The sequence below is a fragment of the Schistocerca gregaria genome, chromosome 7, assembly GCF_023897955.1.
Source record: "Schistocerca gregaria isolate iqSchGreg1 chromosome 7, iqSchGreg1.2, whole genome shotgun sequence".
In the NCBI taxonomy this organism is placed as follows: domain Eukaryota; kingdom Metazoa; phylum Arthropoda; class Insecta; order Orthoptera; family Acrididae; genus Schistocerca; species Schistocerca gregaria.
Genome location: NC_064926.1, coordinates 345822933 through 345844009, shown reverse-complemented (window position 1 = coordinate 345844009; position 21077 = coordinate 345822933).

Sequence of the window (21077 nt, the reverse complement as noted above, 5' to 3'; positions counted from 1 at the left end):
AGAAATGTGTTGTCAGTTGTTATTCATGCAGTACTTCTGTTACTGATGTTGGCCTGTATTTTGTTGGATAGTTTGTCAACTGATTATTTCTGAATCCCATAATTTATTGCAATTGCTTTGACTATAAGTTTCTTGTGTAAATGCTTTGGTTTTCCAAAGGTAATGTGTGTGCCCTGATTAGTATGGATCTAAATGGAGCATAGTTTGGTGTATTGTACTGTATTTTTTTTTTAATTCAGCCTGTAAATCTTAATTAACTTCCATAGTTACTTCAAATGATAGAGTAAGTCAGGTTTGATATACAATGCACAGATTTATACATACTATGATTTAGGAAACAGTCACTACAAGCTGAATACTTGTAAGTACTTAAAGTTAATTACAGATGATACAATAGAATAACAGTATCTGAAAAAGCTCACTGTGAACCAGGGTTACCAGCTATTACATATTACATATTACATATTACATATTACAAATTTCAGTGTACTCTTAGCTGACAGTAAATTAAGTTATGTTCCAAGTGTAGCACTAGTGGATAACAATGAGTACAATACATATAAAGTATGGCCATTACCAGCAGAAGTTGATAAAATTAGAATGTTTTCTATATTGCTCCTGAAATAGATTTCTCACTACCTGATGTAGACAAGAGGCAGTATGTGCAACTCTCTTGAACAATAAAAGGTAAAAAATTTAAGGTTATGCATCAGATATGTAAACAGAATTTGGTGCTTGTCTCTACTTATGATCATGAAAGATGCAAAGCACAAATTCTGCAGCTGGTTAGAGAGGTGCTAAGGATTTCAATCTAAAGTATATTGTGATTGACAGAAGTATCTCAACAGAGGTACAAGACAATGAATGGTTATTCATAGCTCCCAAAGTGAGGGAGTGAGTTCCATCAAATGAGTTACCGCTGATTGATGTCATAATATGCAATACTGGAAAGTTGACATTTCCGAGAAAATGCAGGGGTCCTGGAGCTTGGATCATGTTGTGATCAAAACATATGAGACATGCCAATATAAGTAGAGATAGTACCTGCTTTAAGCCCCAATTACACGAGGTGCATAAACTGTGCACCAATGCACCAGTGCCCCAAGTGTTAGTTTCTGTAACTAGACTCTGGTTCATGTAGACCTCTTACACCATCCACATGCCCAGTAAACAAAGACACACAAAAAACTGTCTAATCTCTTGTAAAGTCATTCGTTCTACAGCACGAAACACAAGGGAGACTGTGTGCCACATTGGGATGTCATTCAATTAAAATATTTATGCGACTCAAGGTTCCTATATAATATGAAACTGTTTCTTATTATTTATTAAGTAAGTGTTATTCTCTTAGGTACATTACCACTGTTCTGAATTACAGTCCCAACAGTTAGTTTTATATCATGACGCTTGATTAAACAGGTACATGTACTTATACAGCATATTGGACAAGGAGGACCCATTTGTTTTTGGAGCTATTACCCTGGCAGTGACAGTAAATCTTCCGATTAGGGCAGCACATTAAAGGACCAGTACGTAAAGGTGCACTTATGTTATTTTTCCAAGTTTGTACTATGTATATGTGCTACTCAGAGTTTAGCAGTTCTCCTCTGTCGCTCTGGGCCAAACTGAACATTCTCCCCTGTCACTACCAATTTCTCTTTAAGGCATGCTGAAATAAAGCAAGAGATACAGTCAAATCAAAAATGAACTTTCATAAACTAAGGCATTAAGATTTGAATAAAAAATCACCTTATAACGTTACATGCATATTACTCAGAAAGAGACAATTGCCGACATACCTTATTCTGATACAGCGGGTCATACATACACTTTTCCTTGCTGTGTGCCAGATTTAAGATGCTTAATGCCTCTGTGCTCCATTTCATTTCTAGAATATGATGTAATTAACACAAAAACAATTTTTTCACAAAAAAGTAGTATAAAACAGTCTACTGTGAAAAAAAACCTTTATTCCTGCATTTATGAAACCTACTTACTGAAAAAATGTGCAAAATCCCCAACCTTCAAGGTCCAGGCAATCGCAGAGGGTGGGCTTACTGGTAGTTGGGAGCTCCAATGTTAGGCGCGTAATGGGGCCCCTTAGAGATACGGCGGCTAAGGAGGGGAAGAAATCCAGTGTGCACTCCGTGTGCATTCCGGGAGGAGTCATTCCTGATGTGGAAAGGGTCCTTCCGGATGCCATGAAGAGCACAGGGTGCAGCCAGCTGCAGGTGGTGGCACATGTCGGCACTAATGACGTGTGTCGCTTTGGATCTGAGGAAATTCTCTCTGGATTCCAGCGGCTATCTGATTTGGTGTAGGCTGCCGGTCTTGCTTACGAGATGAAGGCAGAGCTCACCATCTGCAGCATCGTTGACAGAACCGACTGCGGACCTTTGGTGCAGAGCCGGGTGGAGGGTCTGAATCAGAGGCTCAGACGGTTTTGCGACCGTATTGGCTGCAGATTCCTTGACTTGCGCCATAGGGTGGTGGGGTTTCGGGTTCCGCTGAATAGGTCAGGAGTTCACTACACTCAGCTGGCGGCTACACGGGTAGCGGAGGCTGTGTGGCGTGGACTGGGCGGTTTTTTAGGTTAGAAGGCCTCGGGAAAGTGCGGGATGGGCTGCAATGTCAAAGGGTGCTTGGCAATTACAGGACGTGCTTGGATCAAGGAACAGTCGGAATTATAGTTGTAAATTGTTGTAGTTGCGCTGGAAAAGTCCCTGAGCTTCAAGCGCTAATAGAAAGCACAGAAGCTGATATCGTTATAGGTACAGAAAGCTGGCTAAAGCCTGAAATAAGTTCTGCAGAAATTTTTACGAAGTCTCAGACGGTGTTCAGGAAAGATAGATTAGGCAGAACTGGTGGTGGAGTGTTTGTGTCTGTCAGTAGTGGTTTATCTTGTAGTGAAGTCGAAGTAGATACTCCGTGCGAATTGGTGTGGGTGGAGGTTATACTTAACAGCCGAATTAAGTTAATAATTGGCTCCTTCTACCGACCCCCAGACTCCGATGATACAGTTGCGGAACAGTTCAGAGAAAGTTTGAGTCTCGTAACAAATAAATACCCCACTCATACGGTTATAGTTGGTGGGGACTTCAACCTACCCTCGGTATGTTGGCAAAAATACTTGTTCAAAACCGGTGGTAGGCAGAAAACGTCTTCCGAGATTGTCCTAAATGCATTCTCCGAAAATTATTTCGAGCAGTTAGTCCACGAACCCACGCGAATTGTAAATGGTTGCGAAAACACACTTGACCTCTTGGCCACAAACAATCCAGAGCTGATAGAGAGCATCATGACTGATACAGGGATTAGTGATCACAAGGTCATTGTAGCTAGGCTCAATGCCATTTCTTCCAAATCCATCAGAAACAAACGCAAAATAATTTTATTTAAAAAAGCGGATAAAGTGCCACTAGAAGCCTTCCTAAAAGACAATTTCCATTCCTTCCGAACTGAGTATGCGAATGTAGACGAGATGTGGCTCAAATTCAAAGATATAGTAGCAACAGCAATTGAGATATTCATACCTCATAAATTGGTAAGAGATGGAACGGATCCCCCGTGGTACACAAAAAAGGTCCGAACGCTGTTGCAGAGGCAACGGAAAAAGCATGCGAAGTTCAGAAGAACGCGAAATCCTGAAGATGGGCTAAAATTTACAGACGCGCGAAATTTGGCACGTACTTCGATGCGAGATGCCTTTAATAGGTTCCACAACGAAACATTGTCTCGAAATTTGGTAGAAAATCCGGAGAAATTCTGGTCGTATGTAAAGTACACAAGCGGCAAGACGCAGTCAATACCTTCGCTGCGCAGTGCCGATGGTACTGTTATCGACGACTGTGCCGCTAAAGCGGAGTTATTGAACGCAGTTTTCCGAAATTCCTTCACCAGGGAAGACGAATGGAATATTCCAGAATTTGAAACACGAACATCTGCTAGCATGAGTTTCTTAGAAGTAGATACCTTAGGGGTTGGGAAGCAACTCAAATCGCTTGATACGGGCAAGTCTTCAGGACCAGATTGTATACCGATTAGGTTCCTTTCAGATTACGCTGATACTATAGCTCCCTACTTAGCACTCATATACAACCGCTCGCTCACCGATAGATCTGTACCTACAGATTGGAAAATTGCGCAGGTCGCACCAGTGTTCAAGAAGGGTAGTAGGAGTAATCCATTTAACTACAGACCTATATCATTGACGTCGGTTTGCAGTAGGGTTTTGGAGCATATACTGTATTCAAACATTATGAATCACCTCGAAGGGAACGATCTATTGACACGTAATCAGCATGGCTTCAGAAAACATCGCTCTTGTGCAACGCAGCTAGCTCTTTATTCGCACGAAGTAATGGCCGCTATCGACAGGGGATCTCAAGTTGATTCCGTATTTCTAGATTTCCGGAAAGCTTTTGACACCGTTCCTCACAAGTGACTTCTAATCAAGCTGCGGAGCTATGGGGTATCGTCTCAGTTGTGCGACTGGATTCGTGATTTCCTGTCAGGAAGCTCGCAGTTCGTAGTAATAGACGGCAAATCATCGAGTAAAACTGAAGTGATATCAGGTGTTCCCCAGGGAAGCGTCCTGGGACCTCTACTGTTCCTGATCTATATAAATGACCTGGGTGACAATCTGAGCAGCTCTCTTAGACTGTTCGCAGATGATGCTGTAATTTACCGTCTAGTAAGGTCATCCGAAGACCAGTATCAGCTGCAAAGCGATTTAGAAAAGATTGCTGTATGGTGTGTCAGGCGGCAGTTGACGCTAAATAACGAAAAGTGTGAGATGATCCACATGAGTTCCAAAAGAAATCCGTTGGAATTCGATTACTCGATAAATAGTACAATTCTCAAGGCTGTCAATTCAACTAAGTACCTGGGTGTTAAAATTACGAACAACTTCAGTTGGAAGGACCACATAGATAATATTGTCGGGAAGGCGAGCCAAAGGTTGCGTTTCATTGGCAGGACACTTAGAAGATGCAACAAGTCCACTAAAGAGACAGCTTACACTACACTCGTTCGTCCTCTGTTAGAATATTGCTGCGCGGTGTGGGATCCTTACCAGGTGGGATTGACGGAGGACATCGAAAGGGTGCAAAAAAGGGCAGCTCGTTTTGTATTATCGCGTTATAGGAGAGAGAGTGTGGCAGATATTATACACGAGTTGGGATGGAAGTCATTACAGCATAGATGTTTTTCGTCGCGGCGAGACCTTTTTACGAAATTTCAGTCACCAACTTTCTCTTCCGAATGCGAAAATATTTTGTTGAGCCCAACCTACATAGGTAGGAATGATCATCAAAATAAAATAAGAGAAATCAGAGCTCGAACAGAAAGGTTTAGGTGTTCGTTTTTCCCGCTCGCTGTTCGGGAGTGGAATAGTAGAGAGATAGTATGTTTGTGGTTCGATGAACCCTCTGCCAAGCACTTAAATGTGAATTGCAGAGTAGTCATGTAGATGTAGATGTAGATGTAGAACATGAAAATCTGAAATCAACCACTATAGTTGAATTCTTTTATCTTGGCGGCTCGCGCATGCCCGCCCAGATGCGGGAGATTGCTGCGTTGCCAGTTGCACAGATTAGATTAGATTAGATTAATACTTGTTCCATAGATCATGAATACGACACTTCGTAATGATGTGGAACGTGTCAGGTTAATGAAAGATGTCTGTACGAGATATTACATTACACAAAATATTGCATGACACTAATGCTTAAGTTAGTTTTTTTCCTTCCCTTAATTTATATCTAAAAATTCAGATAATGAGTAGAAGGAGTTGTCATCTATAAATTCTTTTAATTTATATTTAAATGTTGGTTGACTATCTGTCAGGCTTTTGATGTTGTTTGGTAGGTGACCAAAGACTTTTGTGGCAGCATAATTTACCCCCTTCTGTGTCAAAGTCAGATTTAACCCTGCATAGTGAAGATCATTCTTTCTCCTGGTGTTATAGCTATGCACACTGCTATTACTTTTGAACTAGGCTGGATTATTAACAACAAATTTCATAAGTGAATATATATACTGTGAGGATCCCTAGATCCTTAAATAGATGTCTGCAAGACGACCGTGGGTGGGCTCCAGCAATTATTCTGATTACACGTTTTTGAGCAATGAATACTTTTCTACTCAACGATGAATTACCCCAGAATATGTTACCATACGAAAGCAGTGAATGAAAGTAGGCATAGTAAGCTAATTTACTGAGATTCTTATCACCAAAATTTGCAATAACCCTAATAGCATACATAGCCGAACTCAGACATTTCAGCAGACCATCAATGTGTTGCTTCCAGTTTAACCTCTCTTCAATGGACACACCTAAAAATTTTGAAAATTCTACCTTAGCTACAGACTTCTGTTCAAATTCTATATTTATTACTGGAGTTGTGCCATTTACTGTACAGAACTGTATATAGTGTGTTTTATCAACATTTAAAGAGAGTCCGTTTGCTGAGAACCACTTAATAATTTTGTGAAAAACATCATTTACAATTACATCACTTAGTTTCTGGTTTTTGGATGTTATTACTATATTTGTATCATCAGCAAAAAGAACTAACTTTGCATCTTCATCAATATGGAATGGTAAGTCATTAACGTGTATCAAGAACAGTAAAGGACCTAAGACCGAACCCTGTGGGACCCCGTGCTTGATAGCCCCCCCAGTTTGAGGAATCAGCTGTTGTATTAACATTACATGAACCACTTATTTCAACTTTACATTCTTCCAGTTAAGTATGAATTAAACCATTTGTGCATTGGCGCACTCAAACCATAATGATTTAGCTTATCTAAAAGATTTCCATGATTTACACAGTCAAAGGCCTTTGAGAGATCACAAAAAATACCAATGGGTGATGTCCGGTTATTCAGAGCATTTAATATTCGATCAGTGAAAGCATATATAGCATTTTCTGTTGAAAAGCCTTTCTGAAAACCAAACTGACATTTTGTTAGTACTTTACTTTTATATATATGGGAGGCTACTCTTGTATACATTACTTTCTCAAAAATTTTTGATAGAGCTGTCAGAAGAGAGATTGGGCGATAGTTGTTGACATCCGACGTATCCCCCTTTTTATGCAATGTTTTTACAATGGCATATTTCAGTCTATCGGGGAAAACACCCTGCTCCAAAGAGGTATTACATACGTGGCTGAGAATCCTACTTATCTGTGGGGAACAAGCTTTAAGTATCTTGCTGGAAATGCCATCAATTCCGTAAGAGCTTTTACTTTTCAGTGAGTTTATTATTTTACTGATTTCAGAGGGAGAGGTTCGTGGAAATACAGTTGTTTCAAACTGCACAGGTATGGCCTCTTCTATTAGAAGTCTTGCCTCTTCTAGTGAAGATCTAGATCCTACTTTCTCCACAACATTTAAAAAATGATTATTGAAAATATTTCCAATTTCAGATTGTTTGTTAGTACACATGTCATTCACTTTTATGACACTAAAGTCTTCCTGTGCTCTTGGTTGCCCTGTTTCCCTTTCAATAATACTCCAAATCGTTTTAATTTTATTATCAGAGTTACTGATCTCAGACTTGATACACATGCTTCTGGACTTTTTAATAACTTTGCTTAGTAGCGCACAATAGTTTTTATAATATTGAACAATTTCGGGGTCAGTACTCCCTCTTGCTGTTAGATACAGTTCTCTTTTACGGTTGCAAGATATTCTTATTCCTTTAGTTAGCGAAGGTTTTTTATATGTTTTCTTGGAATTATGTCTGACTGTTTTCTTGGGAAAACAATTTTCAAATACCTTTAAAAATGTATCATGAAATAAGTTATATTTCAAGTTTGCATCGGGTTCCATATACACTTCATCCCAGTCTAGCTCCTTTAGTCTTTCCCTAAAGTCTGCACACGACGCACGCGCCAAGAGAAGCAGCTCCATAGTATAGTATAGTTCGCAAGCTGACGTTTAGGGGGGAGCGCGCAGTTTATGAAGTAAAGCCACCACGACCGTATTAACCCTTTCGCTGCTACAGAGACGTGCTCCCCTCGTTCCGCGCTGTGCGCGATTTTGTCACTGCACTGCTCTCCTGTGCTGACACATGCTGTTCCGACTGCCTTGACACACTTATCATTCGATTCCACAAAAACTATTTGGCCCAAAAATTAGATTTTTACACATCTTCTTGAATGATACATTCCCCCCACTTCCTTTGACTGATTGAAGTGCTTTAAAATAAAGCCAAACGCGCCCAGTGTAAATAAAACTTTTATTACAGTCGCGAAAGACGGAATATTTCTCAATATTACATATGACACCTATGTGGTACTTAAATTAAATGAGATATTGTTATACAGTAAATTTTATATGAAATTTAGGTACCTTGTCCACATTTCATTCTCAACATTGTGGCAACTAAAATCGACTATACGGAAAGTATACGCTATGGGCTTTTACCTCTGCAAACTCTTCAAAATTTCATGCAATGGTTTACTATATTTAATGCTGCACCATAAATGGGTTGAACATCGAAACAAACTAAAGTCATTTATGGGGGGAAGGTGTCAGTCAAGAAGATGTGTAAAAATCGAATTTTTGGGCCAAATAGTTTTTGTGAAATCGAATGATAAGTGTGTCAAAGCAGTGGGAACACCATGTGTATGCACAGGCGAGCAGTGCAGTGATGATAAAATGCGGGGAGCACGTGAATGCAGCAGCGAAATGGTCAATGAAGAGACAAAGCACTAGAAATTTCAAAAAATTGCATTCAAACGAATAAAATTCGTTAAGTAAGACACTTCGATATTGCTTTTAAATAAAGAAAATATTTAGCATTGCACAAGGTTTGAATTCTGTACATTTCATTTGCTAACCCAACGCCTAAACCGCTACGCTAGCGCAGCTCATGCCACTGTGTCCCTCCATAAGGACTTTAACGGGTCACGCAAAATTCTGACAAACACTGTTGGCATGCCTATGAATTACTGTCACTTCGTCGAAGTACAATAGGAAATAAACAATTAGGCTGTTCTTTATTGAGAAAAAGCGGTTTGTGAAATTGATACAAACACCTTTCCTTGCTATCGCTATGGCCTTATTGCTTGTCTGGTTTAATTAATTAATAGAAAATGAAGCAACTGGTATAAAGAATGGTTTTTCCAAACTTTCTATAAAACAAAGTTTGCTATCAAGACATTGCCTTTGTTCTATTACTTTATTTATGACTGAACGTTGCTTAAACTGAAGACACTCGTCTGTGCTCTACTCTGCAGTCGAGATCTGGCAACGTCGTTCTCTGTTCATTGGCTGACTGTATTTTTTGACGTTAGATGCGCAGAACGAACCTAAACTCGGCCACCAACATAAATGACGCGCACTTTAGCCGCCTAACAATAAGCAAACAACTAGCAAAAAGCACTGTGGTACACCCTTTGTACGAGTTCTTTTTTTTTTTTTTTTTTTTTTTTTTTTTTTTTTTTTTTTTTTGCTAACCTCTTCATCTCAGAGTAGCACTTGCAACCTATGTCCTCAATTATTTGCTTGATGTATTCCAATCTCTGTCTTCCTCTACAGTTTTTGCCCTCTACAGCTCCCTCTAGTACCATGGAAGTCATTCCCTTATGTCTTAGCAGATGTGCTATCATCCTGTCCCTTCTCCTTATCGGTGTTTTCCACATATTCCTTTCCTCTCCGATTCTGCGTAGAACCTCCTGATTCCTTACCTTATCAGTCCACCTAATTTTCAACATTCGTCTATAGCACCACATCTCAAATACTTCGATTCTCTTCTGTTTCGGTTTTCCCACAGTCCATGTTTCACTACCATACAATGCTGTACTCCAGACGTACATACTCAGAAATTTCTTCCTCAAATTAAGGCCGGTATTTGATATTAGTAGACTTCTCTTGGCCAGAAATGCCTTTTTTGCCATAGCGAGTCTGCTTTTGATGTCCTCCTTGCTCCGTCCATCATTGGTTATTTTACTGCCTAGGTAGCAGAATTCCTTGACTTCATTGACTTTGTTACCATCAATCCTGATGTTAAGTTTCTCACTGTTCTCATTTCTACTACTTCTCATTACCTTCGTCTTTCTCCGATTTACTCTCAAACCATACTGTGTACTCATTAGACTGTTCATTCCGTTCAGCAGATCATTTAATTCTTCTTCACTTTCACTCAGGATAGCAATGTCATCAGCAAATCGTATCATTGATATCCTTTCACCTTGTATTTTAATTCCACTCCTGAACCTTTCGTTTATTTCCATCATTGCATCCTCGATGTACAGATTGAAGAGTAGGGGCGAAAGGCTACAGCCTTGTCTTACTCCCTCCTTAATACGAGCACTTCGTTCTTGATAGTCCACTCTCATTATTCCCTCTTGGTTTGTTGTACATATTGTATATGACCCGTCTCTCCCTGTAGCTTACCCCTACGTTTTTCAGAATCTTGAACAGCTTGCACCATTTTATATTGTCGAACGCTTTTTCCAGGTCGACAAATCCTATGAACGTGTCTTGATTTTTCTTTAGCCTTGCTTCCATTATTAGCCGTAACGTCAGAATTGCCTCTCTCATGCCTTTACTTTTCCTAAAGCCAAACTGATCGTCACCTAGCGCATTCTCAATTTTCTTTTCTATTCTTCTGTATATTATTCTTGTAAGCAGCTTCGATGCATGAGCTGTTAAGCTGATTGTGCGATCATTCTCGCGCTTGTCAGCTCTTGCCGTCTTCGGAATTGTGTGGATGATGCTTTTCCGAAAGTCAGATGGTATGTCGCCAGACTCATATATTCTACACACCAATGTGAATAGTCGTTTTGTTGCTACTTCCCCTAATGATTTTAGAAATTATGATGGAATGTTATCTATCCCTTCTGCCTTATTTGACCGTAAGTCCTCCAAAGCTCTTTTAAATTCCGCTTCTAATACTGGATCCCTTATCTCTTCTAAATCGACTCCTGTTTCTTCTTCTATCACATCAGACAAATCTTCACCCTCATAGAGGCTTTCAATGTATTCTTTCCACCTATCTGCTTTCTCCTCTGCATTTAACAGTGGAATTCCCGTTGCACTCTTAATGTTACCTCCGTTGCTTTTAATGTCACCAAAGGTTGTTTTGACTTTCCTGTATGCTGAGTCTGTCCTTCCGACAATCATATATTTTTCGATGTCTTCACATTTTTCCTGCAGCCATTTTGTCTTAGCTTCCCTGCACTTCCTATTTATTTCATTCCTCAGTGACTTGTATTTCTGTATTCCTGATTTTCCCCGAACATGTTTGTACTTCTGCCTTTCATCAATCAACTGAAGTATTTCTTCTGTTACCCATAGCTTCTTCGCAGCTACCTTCTTTGTACCTATGTTTTCCTTCCCAACTTCTGTGATGGCCCTTTTTAGAGACGTCCATTCCTCTTCAACTGTGTTGCCTACTGCGCTATTCGTTATTGCTGTATCTATAGCGTTAGAGAACTTCAAACGTATCTCGTCATTCCTTAGAACTTCCATGTCCCACTTCTTAGCGTATTGATTCTTCCTGACTAATGTCTTGAACTTCAGCCTACTCTTCATCACTACTATATTGTGATCTGAGTCTATATCTGCTCCTGGGTACGCCTTACAATCCAGTATCTGATTTTGGAATCTCTGTCTGACCATGATGTAATCTAATTGAAATCTTCCCATATCTCCCGGCTTTTTCCAAGTATACCTCCTCCTCTTGTGATTCTTGAACAGGGTATTCGCTATTACTAGCTCAAACTTGTTACAGAACTCAATTAGTCTTTCTCCTCTTTCATTCCCTGTCCCAAGCCCATGTTCTCCTGTAACCTTTTCTTCTACTCCTTCCCTTACAACTGCATTCCAGTCGCCCATGGCTATTAGGTTTTCGTCCCCCTTTACATACTGCATTACCCTTTCAATCTCCTCATACACTTTCTCTGTCTGTTCCTCTTCAGTTGCGACGTCGGCATGTATACCTGAACTATCGTTGTCGTTGTTGGTCTGCTGTCGATTCTGATTAGAACAACCCGGTCACTGAACTGTTCGCAGTAACACACCCTCTACCGTACCTTCCTATCCATAACGAATCCTACACCTGTTATACCATTTTCTGCTGCTGTTGATATTACTCGATACTCATCTGACCAGAAATTCTTGTCTTCCTTCCACTTCACTTCACTGACCCCTACTATATCTAGATTGAGCCTTTGCATTTTCCTTTTCAGATTTTCTAGTTTCCCTACCACGTTCAAGCTTCTGACATTCCACGCCCCGACTCGTAGAACATTATCCTTTCGTTGATTATTCAATCTTTTTCTCATGGTAACCTCCCCCTTGGCAGTCCCCTCCCGGAGATATGAATGGGGGACTATTCCGGAATCTTTTGCCAATGGAGAGATCATCATGACACTTCTTCAACTACAGGCCACATGTCCTGTGGATACACGTTACATGTCTTTAATGCAGTGGTTTCCATTGCCTTCTGCTTCCTCATGTCGTTGATCATTGCTGATTCTTCCGCCTTTTTGGCATTCTGGCTTTAGCCGTCGCCGCGGTCGGACGTGCTTGTTGTTTACTCCGCGTACGTTAGCGCTATCGCCGGTGTTTGGTGTTTACGTGAAGTTAGCTGTACATTTTCGCTGTTATTTTTTGAGTGGTGTCTCTGATAAGTGTTTTTATAGTGCTTTCGTCCGTTCCACGTCTCGTGCTTCGCCGCAATTTCGGTTGTTGCCGGAATTTCGTCGGAACCGACGACCATGTCTGACACCGTCAGGAAGAATACTTTAGTCTTCTCGTTCGAGAAAGAAACACGGCCGGTCCAACCCACTGCGCTGGAAATCCACGATTGGCTGACTGAGGTAATCGGTATAAATTCTGACTCTGTTCATACCACGCAATTAGATGCTGAAAAATACTGTGTTTTTGTTAAATTTCTGAACTCAGTGACAGTCGATAAGTTGCTTGCAAAATGGGGTAATTCCGTCGAATTTGTTCATCGAGACGGTTCAAAAAGTAATGTCTCTGTACGAAAAGCTGATATCATGTACACCAATGTCAGGATTTTGAATGTTCCAATTGAAATTGATAATCAGTTGATCAAGGACGCTCTATCTAAATATGGCGAAGTTAAATCTATCTATAACGAAAGATGGTCGAAGCTATACAAGATACAGTGTTTTAATGGCATTAGATCCGTTGAAATGGAGGTGAAAGCCAACATTCCGTCCCATATATCCGTTGCAGGCCATAAAGCACATGTTGTGTATTCTGGTCAGGAGCGCACGTGCAATATTTGCAATGAGACAGGTCATTTCCGACAAGATTGTCCGCGCCGTGTTTTTGTTCTTCGGAACAATCTAACACAGCGTCAAAAACTGACCCTCAGCGATGTCTTACCAAATAGCACTTCCCTTCTTTCGGTTAACGACAGTGGTGCATGTACTTCTGCAGTGCCCGCCATAACTACTACGGAGTTCCCTCCCCTGAGCGTCATTACATCACACCCTTCTGTTCCCGATTGCGATCTCCAGAATAAGAAGCGACCGTTGGAAACGACCGATGACGGCTCGGACGGCGAGTCCGCCCGTAATTCGCCTTCCACCCGCAAGCAGAAGCAGTGTAATGCGGATGTGCTCGAGGAAACAAACAGTACATGTATTGACGTGACGACAGCCGCTGAGGCAACCCGGCCGCTGTCGGCGGCTGAACAGGTACAAACGGTCCACGGAGGGGACGCAGTAACGATTGTCGCGGAGACGGAAGAGGCGCACTCCGAAGCACAAGAGGTGACGGAGCGGAACCCAACTCAAGAACTTACAGACCCACAAACCGCCGACTCAGTCAGTGCTCTGGAGCTAGTGACGGAAAAACAAGGAAATGGCACTCGTAAAAAGGACGCTGTTGAGGCAGCTTCGGTCACAACGGTGGTAAAGATAGACAATCCGAATGACGGCGCGTTGAACCAAGATGTCCGAAGACGCCGACTAAAACCGCAACCTAATCTCAAAGCTTCCCGTAACCAAAGCAAACAACAACCAGCACAAGAGGAAGCGACGGCCAAGAACGTCTTGTATGAAATCATCACGGAAAGACCTAAGGAGGTACCTTCAAGTGACATTAGTGATGCAAAGCCCCTCGGTAAAACTAAAACCCGAGATGTTCGGAATCCTGCACCAAAATGAGGCTGTAAGATGAAAAAAAAAGGATTTTGTTGAACCAGTTTCATTTCTAATTGTACTACTGTCTTAGTCATATTTCAGAGGAACCAGATGAAGTGTTTACCGAGCTTCAAATACTGACTATTCTTTTAGATGTTTGTTTAAGCGGAGTCGTTTCTCCCTTCTAGAAGCTGCACATCTCTTATTTTTTTTATTATTAATATTTTGTTATCTTTTTAATCACTTATTTACTTTTTATGCAAACTAAATGTCCCAGGCATATACAATTACGACTATCAATATTAACAGGATTACATCCGTGACTAAAGTTACAGCGCTCAAGGATTATTTATATGAGTCAGGGACGGACATTGCTTTCCTACAGGAAGTAGTGCTGACTAATCTTACAGTGCCTGGATATTTGGCGATTTTAAATGTCTCACTTGACACCAACGTCGGTACAGCAATTTTAGTCAGGGAGGGGATTCCTGTCTCGGATATCGAGAGGTTGGACTCCGGCAGAGCGATAGGTATAAAAGTCTTTGGTTCTACCCTTATCAATCTGTATGCCCCTTCTGGCACATCCAATAGAATGGAAAGAGCACAGTTCTATAAAGAAGAAATCATTTATTTATTACGGAAAAACCCAAAAGATCTTATAATAGGCGGTGATTTTAATTGTGTGATAAATAAGAAAGACCAGGTTCCGAATTTTAATAACTGCAATGAACTGCAGCGTTTCGTCACTGTTTCACAGCTTAAAGATGCTTGGGAAATAATGTATCCCACATTTGTGGCATTTACATTCCTAGGTCATCACTCACGTAGCAGGATCGACAGACTCTACATATCGCAAAGTCTAGTTAGCTCCTTCATTAAAGCAGAGACGATTCCAGTTTACTTTTCTGATCATAGCTCCGTGCTAGCTTCCATCAACCTTACTGCGCAACCCACTCGCCGTTTTAGAAGTTCATGGCACCTTAATACGTCACTGATGCAGGACGACGGATTAGAAGAAAGTTTGACAGAAGCGTGGGCATTGTGCCTCCGCTCTGCAGATAGACACGTCTCAGTACTAGACTGGTGGTGCAACAGGGCAAAGCCTAAACTGAGAAAAGTTCTCATCCAGTATAGTGTACAACGATCGAAAGACTTGAAAAATTCCATAGAATTTTATTATACCATGCTGCGAAATTTATATGAGCAGGCAAACACTTCCAACGTCCGTCTGGCAGATATCAAGCAAACTAAGGCCAAATTGCTCAGTCTTAAAAGACAGCAGATGGAGGGTCTGAAATTAAAATCCAAGGCTAAGACAGTCGTGGAGGATGAACATGCTTCCTTGTACCATCTACTGAAGCACGAAAGAAACAGGAGACGCACCTTCATTGATGGACTTCAGTCTGAAACTGGCGAAACACTCACGACTCAGAGAGACATCGTCAATGCAGTGCACAAATATTACGAAGACCTATACACTGCCAACCCGGTATGTGAAGAGTCCTTCGATGAGTTCCTTAGTTCCATAGCTCCACAGGTCTCGGACGAGGAAAACGAAGACCTTCTCGTTGAGTGTACTAACGAAGATATCCACAGAATCATCTGCAAATCTCCTCTGAGGAAATCGCCGGGACCGGATGGTTTGCCTGTTGAATTTTATAAACGATACTGGCCACTGATTGGTGACATGTTTACCCGAATGACGAACGAGGTGCTTCAGGGAAAGCATTTACCTGCTGTTTTTAAAGAGAGCACAATAGTACTAATCCCAAAAAATGCTGCAAAAAGAAACCTCAACAACTTTCATCCTATCTCCCTGTTAAACTCCGATTATAAAATCATCGGCAGAATTTTAAACAACAGACTCTCACAGTTGGCCAAAAAGATAGTAAGTCCATACCAGTCCTGTGTGCCTACCAAGAGCATTTTTAAAAGCATAGCTGAATATAGAGATATAATTGCAATCACTGCTGTGACCACCATAAAATGTGCTATCATGTTTATTGACTTCCAGAAAGCATTTGATCGTGTGGATCATAGATTCCTTAGTGCCACACTGAACAAAATAGGTTTTAATGAGCGAGTCGTAAGTGTGATCAGAAATGTTGCAACAGGCATCAGCGCTTGTATATCAGTTAACTGCCAGAGGACAAAGCAGATTCAGATCAGGCGCGGCGTTCCTCAAGGAAGCCCGCTCTCCATCTTCCTATTCGTGCTTTCATTAGAACCTTTCCTCCGCAGTGTTCATGCCACTCTAACTGGCATCACATTATCTGGTCACCGAACAGTCATAAACGCCTATGCCGATGATGTCGGAGTCGTCCTGCGAAATCCCGACGACATTTTGAAATTGGAAACGCTAATTAAAAAGTACTGTAGAGTCTCCGGAGCAGGTGTCAACGCAAACAAAAGCAAACTCCTAAACCTGCGGGGTTTTCAACATACCACCTTAGCCTGGGCCACAATGGTCACCCAATGCAAAGCACTAGGAATAACACTGACACCTTGTCCGTTAAAAATGGCGGCTATCAATTGGAGAAATACGTCGGGACAACTTCTTGGAACAACAAGAGAAAACCTCCACCGTAACATGAACCAAGTTCAGAGGGTGATTTTCATTAACCACTGCATTCTCTCCAGGAGTTACTTTATAGCACAGATCTTCCCACTACCGAAAATGATTGGAAAAAAGATAATGTCTACCATTGCCAGCTATCTTTGGAGAGGGGATATATTCAGAGTCGACGCAAGAACTGCGACCTTAGATCCCAGGAATGGAGGTTTGGGGTTAGTTGACATCAGAAATAAGGCGTCTGCGCTTTTTATAAAAAGGACCGCCACTATCCTTAGCGACCACGCTGATAGCATTACAACTAAATTATTTGAAGTTGTCAGGCCTGCCAGTTTACAGGCGCCGGTGAATGTGCAAAAAATAAATAACCGGCTCCAGTACGTTCGTGTATATTTTGTGGAATTCAGCTATCTCGGCGGTGTCATCATCAACTCACGACGGATCACGGCCCGCGATATTCTGTGCCATCGAAAGAAAATGGAGGGGAGAAACAAATTGGAAAGTAAATACCCACACACTGATTGGGACGCCATATGGAAAAATATTAATATGCGTGGTCTACCATCGGACGTCAAGTCAGCGTGGTATAAAACAGTGAATGAGACCGTAAGCACCAATGAAAGGTTACATGCAATCGGCGTTAGCGACACGAACCTATGTCTCAAATGTAAATTGATCGACACGTTAGTGCACAGATTCACGTGCGGTGGCAATCTACAACTCTGTAATTGGATTAGGGAACAACTGGCTTTTCTTACGCGATCTTCGGTGGAAAATTTTCCCCCTGTTACATTCCTCAGGCCTCAGACTTGCTATTTTCCAGCAGCAAAAAACAACTCGGTCCATTGGTTAATGGGACACTATGTGAATTACGTAATTAATCACCTGGGAAATGACAATTCCACTGATTTTTACATGTACTTGAAGTGTGCTTTTTATAACGCCCTGAAATATAAAGACCACAAGAAAAACTACGGCAATATGCTTAAAATTGTATTCGAGCGACTGGGCATTGGTTGACAAGCCAACGAGATAAACAAAAATCGTTTATTTAAGCGAAACGACGCTTAAACAAAAACAATTGGGGAGAAGTACAATTTTACAGTTTCATATTACAATCACTTATCCTCTGCTGGCAAAGAAGGCTATTTTGTTTATTGCACAGAAGAAGCCGAAGCCGAAAGCCAGTATCGCAGGGTTAAAGATAAATTGTTTTCTTATACATTCATTTTATGACTGAGAAGGAAGTCTCATTTGTTTCCATGGAAGGGAACATACTTTTTTATTATTATTGTTAATCTCAAGAAGGAAAGGAGGCTATGGAATTAGTGCCTTAACATAAAATTCCTTCTTCACATTCCATGAAGATTTTTCTTTTACAATAAAAAAAATAACAAACAAACAAAAATAATAATAATAACAATAAAAAAACTAAACAGAAATTAAAAAAAATAATATACAGGTTCAGGGTCCACTACTTCCTACAACTTTATTATATATTACAAAGAAGTATGCTAGGTTGCCGAGAAGCAGTGGATGAGAAAAAAAAAAAAAAAAAAAAAAAAAAAAAAAAAAAAAGCACTAAAGCTATAACCTTCAATCTCTATTGCCTCGGCATGACATAAATTTTTTGTTTCAAATGAAGCATCTTTTGGTTCAGGATTTCGAAGGCAAAACAGCATATATCTACGTATACACAAGATGTAAAATTTCTTATTGAAAACTATGATAAAGACACGCCTCAGCAACAGGACTGGGTGGAGACATCGCGGCCAGGCCTCGAGATTTTGACCCCTGCCCGCTTTGCCTCCGCCTGCCTCATGCTGCCAAGTTCCTTACAATAAAAAAAAAAAAAAAAAAAAAGGGGAGAAGTCTTAAAAAAAAAAAAAAAGGGGCAATTTCTCACCCCTAGGACAAGAGAGTGCCTGAACCTCTATCCGCTCCTCCGCCCTCTTTGACAAGGCTGTTGGCAGAATGAGGCTGACTTCTTATGCCGGAAGTCTTCGGCCGCCAATGCTGATTATTTATCAAAATTTAGGCAGTGGTGGGGATCGAACCCGGGACCGAAGACGTTTTCATTATGAATCAAAGACGCTAGTCCATGGGTTATCGCTGCCTAATGCACATGCGCGAATTGATAGCAGTTTAGAACTGCTCTCTATTCTGGCGCATGAATAATGTGTCTGCTAATTTTCGTAGTTTCACCCATTGTACCACTAGATGGCTGTTGCGTTAGATCAGTACCATTCTCGATGGATCGTCATGAGATACCCATTTTAAATATATAAATAGACAATGGATAAAGATTGGATCCACCTTTTTGCAAGTACCCAAATCAATGCACACCCGCATACCAACTGAAGAAACAATTAAAGTAATTGAAAGACAACTACAGTCGACTAACATTATACCAAAAACACATACACAGGAAGTCTCAACAAATTTGAAGGTAATCACAGGTCAAAATTATTTCAGAGTTAAAGATGAACTCTACATCCTACACGAGGGATTCCCCATGGGGTCACTGATAAGTGGCCTGCTGGCCAACATCTTCCTTAATCACCTTGAAAACAAAATCTTCGATGGAATAATGGAAACAAAAAGTGCAAAGTAATTTACCGGTACAGTTATGTTGATGATATAATTTACTTGACACATGAAACACGTGATTGGACACTACAGAATACACAGAGCCATCAACACTCGTCACCCAAAAATGCCCTTCATCCTTGAAACTGAAGAAACAAAGACATAGATTTACTAGGCATCACAATAGACACCAAAAAACACTGGTTTTTAGGGTATAGAAAAGCAATACCAAACAGTACAATTATTCACAGCACAGGAAACCACCCAACAACTGATAAGCAGGCCATCCTCAAATACATCCTACAAACATACATAAGTACGTAGGTACATAAATACATATATACTTACATAAATACTTGTTCCATAGATCATGTATACTCCATTTCATAATGACGTGAAACATGTCACTTTAATGTACATTTTCTTAACACAATATTTTTTACTGCTTCAGATCAAAAAATCCATCTATTGAGTAGAAGGAGTTGTCATTCAGAAATTCTTTCAAACTTGTTTTTAAATGTTGGTTGGCTATATGTCAGACTTTTAATGCTATTTGATAAATGAACAAAGATTTTTGTGGCAATATAGTCCACCCTGTTCTGTGCCAACGTCAGATTTAACCCAGAATAGTGACGATCATGCTTTCTTCCAGTGTTGTACCTATGCACTTCACTGTTATTTTTGAATTGGGATGGGTTATTAATAAAAAATTTCATAACTAAATATATGTATCTTGAAGGTACTGTGAATCTCCTGAGTTCCTAAATAAATGTTGCAAGGTGATTTTGGGTGGGGTCCAGCTGTCATTCTGGTTACATGCTTTTTTGCAATGACTACTTTTTCTCTTAATGAGGAATTACCTCAAAATATGATGCCATATGAAAGCAATGAATGAAAATACGCATAGTAAGTTAATTTACTGATATGTTTGTCATTAAAATTTGCAAAAAGACTAATAGCATAAGGAGCTGAACCTAACTGTTCCAGCAGATCATCAGTGTGATTCTCCCAATTCAATTTACCATCAATGCACACACCGAGAAACTTTGAATTATCAACAGACTTCCATTCATAGTTCATATCTATAAATGGTTTTATGCCATTTCCTTTAGTGTACAAAATTATATATACTGTGTTTTCTCCAAATATAGTGATAGTCAATTTGCAGACAACAACTTAATCATTTTCTGAAAGACATTATTCACAATTTCCTCGGCTGATTCTTGTTTGTTGGGTGTGGTTACTATACTTGTATGATCAACAAAAAGAACTAGCTTTGCATCTTCATGAATATAGAGTGGCAAGTCTTCAATATATATTATGAACAATAAGAACCCAAAACTGAGCCCTGTGGGACATCATTCTTGACGCTTCCCCAGTTAGAGGGTTTGCAGACTATCTCTACTGTTAACATCAGCCTTCTGCATTCTTCCAGTTAAATATGAAATCATATGCTTATCTAGAAGAATTTCATGATCGCACAATGGAAAGCCTTTTAGAGAGTAGAAAATATCTCAGTGGGTTATGTTTGGTTATTCAGTGCAGTTAATATTTGATTAGTAGAAACATATATAGCATTTCCTGTTGAAAAAACATTTCTGAAAACCAAATTGACATTTTATTGGTACAATACTTTAGTTTTACTAATACGTCATGTTACTCTTGAATACATCATTTTTTCAAAAATTTCGGATAAAGCTATCAGAAGTGAGAATGGGCAGTAGTTGTTAGTAACACACGTATCCCTTTTTTATACAATGGTTTAACAATAGCATATT